Genomic DNA, 2,749 nt, shown 5'->3' on the forward strand with positions numbered 1-2,749 from the left:
GGGGGGGGGGGGGGGGGGAGGGGGGAGACGCAGGGGGCTTACAAGATGGAGAAACTCAAAACTCGGGTATGACAGTACCCCCGGTCAATGATTGCGAAGAGACCACCGTTACCTTCGGGATATCTTTTTGAGTCGCTGGCGCCGTACCAAAGCCATCGGTACCCGGTGAAAAGAAATTGCGTTTACCAAGCGCATTCCAGGTTTGCTCAGCTCCGCACAGGCAATACAGTCGCGTACGATATGTTCACTGAAAGTGTAATGAAAACTTATTGGAGGATCTTTCGGGATATTCTTTCGCGAAAGCATTTTCCTTTGTTTTATTTTTGAACACGAAAGTGTTTTATTTAGGGATACACAAAGATTTTGCTGACGTCATAGCCGTCACGGAAATGACTCCAGCAACGAAGCATGCCACCTGTAAAGGGGCTTCCTGTAATAAAAGCTTGCTGCCTGTAAAGACCCTGCACACAGGGTCTTTACAGGCAGCGGGGGGGAAGCGACCTTTAGAACTTAAGATTACGTTGTACTTGCGGTTGTTCATTTTCAGGTTTTGTATTTCAACACCAAAATTGTTTTATGCCGGGATACACCAAGATTTCACTGACGTGATATTCGTCAAGGAAATGAGACCAGTACACCTTTGCCGAAGCGACCCGCCAGCCACAGTTGTTTTGCTAGGTCAGCAGCCGAGCCTGCTGCCTAAGTCAACTATAAACTAAAACTTAGGCATCACACTCACTGCAGCTACTTTTTCAAGAATGAGTCGCAGGCAGATTGTAATTTGAATTACGTTTCCACGACGTTAAAGGTTTCGATGTAATTCCGAGTGATTGTTTCCTAAAATGTATTTATTTTCTCCCATTTGCAGATTTAAATTTTCCCCGGAAGCAGGAGGTTACTTCCCTTATGTCTTTCTTGTTGTCTTTTGGAGTAACTTTTCTGAATCTGGGCATTCCAACCGATTTACAGGCTTTTCTGAACTTCCTTTCTCTAATGAAATCAACCTAACTCAAAAGGAAAAAATAACGGAATCCTTTCCCTACACTTTCCGCGGTCTTCTAAACTGCGGGTGCTTTTTTATGTGCTCATTCAACTGACCGCTCTTTCACATATTTGTTCTCGGTTCTGGCAGTATTGGTGCAACGGTGGCATTAGTAAGTTATTTGCTAGTTTTAGGTTCATCACTTGTCCGGTTGGCTCGAGTCGCAGCCTGGAGATTAGAAAAAAAACCCTTCACTCCAACTTGTCCGAACGGCACTCGTAACCCCGCCTAAACGTGGGGTGCAATTACAGTGACACATACCCAGAAAGTGGAGGAGAGCGCCACCTCTACTGCAGCGTAACTGCAATGGCATCCCTCGCGTGTACAGAAGGTTGTGGTTTCGGTTTCCACTAAGACAGGACGATGTTCTCCCTTTTCTTTTTTAACTTAAAAATATAACCGTACTTCCAATCAAAAAAAAATTATACAATCCATCCCACTTTCCTTCTCGGCATTTTCGACTGCTGGCTTTTCTTTCTGTATATATATATTTTCTAATCGTGGTCGAAAACGTATGATCAGATTTCGTTGCCAATAAAGTATCCAAAAAGAAATTTCTACACTACCCTATTTATAGTGTCATCCTTGCTTAAAGGCCATGCTAATCTTATCTGAATCGTTTCCATTTTTGTGTGTGTACTTTTTTTGCAACACTAATTTATTTTCATATAAAGATACAGAGCCGGATCGAGTTATTACAGATGCTTCACAGAACAAAAGAACATGGCTTTACGTATGCAGAAAAGTACAGGCATTCAAGAATCATGCGAGCCAAGATTCGCCATGTTTTGCCAGGGAAGTGCGAATCAGTCGAGGGAATATTACTGACAAAGCCGGAGAGCGCTGGCGAAACGTTATCCCAGGGAGGTTGACAAAGGGTCGCCAGTGTGCCATTTATAGATAGCTCAAATGTAAAGTTATTGGAGCAAACGGATAGGGAAGTGCGCTCTGAAGAAAAGTCGTTGGTGAGCAGAACTGGGCAATAGTGCTCTCCCGCTTCCAGACTTTAAATTGAATCCAACCTCCTCGGTTGTTTCAACGATCGCACCACAAAATCTCAGGGGCACGGAATAGAAGAACTCATAGAAAATATAATAAGATTGTTAACTACACCCTAACGTTCAAGTGGGAATTGCGAATAACGATCGTACTTTAATTGGTGGCGGAGTATTCCTGTTGCTATATATTACCCTAACAATGATCCTGTGACGCCGTTACATACTGTGAAACCACCCTACTCTACTTGCTTCCCGTGTTCTGTAGGTTACTCCTTTGAAATGTGGGCTAAAATTAGTTTATGGTTACGGGGACAAAGCTATCTTCTTATTGACCGATATTCTACTTCCATCGTCTATTTAAACGTTGCTGGCATGCGTAAAGTGGGCCTGCTCCAGTCAATGGTTGTTTGCGGAGATACTGCCTTTAAAATAGTCTTTTATGTTTCCAGTTGGTGGAAATTCGCCTGTACACGAGACATCGCTTTCAGCATATTGAAGTTGGTTATTGTACTGAGTTACAGATTATATAAAAGAACAAGAAAAAACCCCAGCGCACGGTGTCTCCGCATTCTAATGAATAATATACTGGCACCACTATCGTCGCGAACGGCAATGCGGCGATAAGACCGAGCTAGAAAGGGAAGACGACGAGGGGGGATAAGAAGCCCTCGCGGGAGGAGGTACGCTTCTTCTTCATCCGGTTGTTTTT

The 2,749-nt window shown here is 43.7% G+C and overlaps 1 non-coding gene across 1 annotated transcript; it reads right to left on the reverse strand.

Annotated features, from left to right (window-relative positions):
* Window positions 1–1,590: 1,590 nt before the first annotated feature.
* LOC144180776 (U6 spliceosomal RNA) lies at window positions 1,591–1,696 on the reverse strand. Its single transcript, XR_013324557.1, has one exon. It is a non-coding gene; the product is annotated as a U6 spliceosomal RNA (small nuclear RNA).
* Between the last annotated feature and the right edge of the window lie 1,053 nt (window positions 1,697–2,749).

Source organism: Haemaphysalis longicornis, unplaced genomic scaffold (assembly GCF_048455015.1).
Source record: "Haemaphysalis longicornis isolate Haplotype H1 unplaced genomic scaffold, Haemaphysalis longicornis Haplotype H1 scaffold_4, whole genome shotgun sequence".
NCBI lineage: Eukaryota > Metazoa > Arthropoda > Arachnida > Ixodida > Ixodidae > Haemaphysalis > Haemaphysalis longicornis.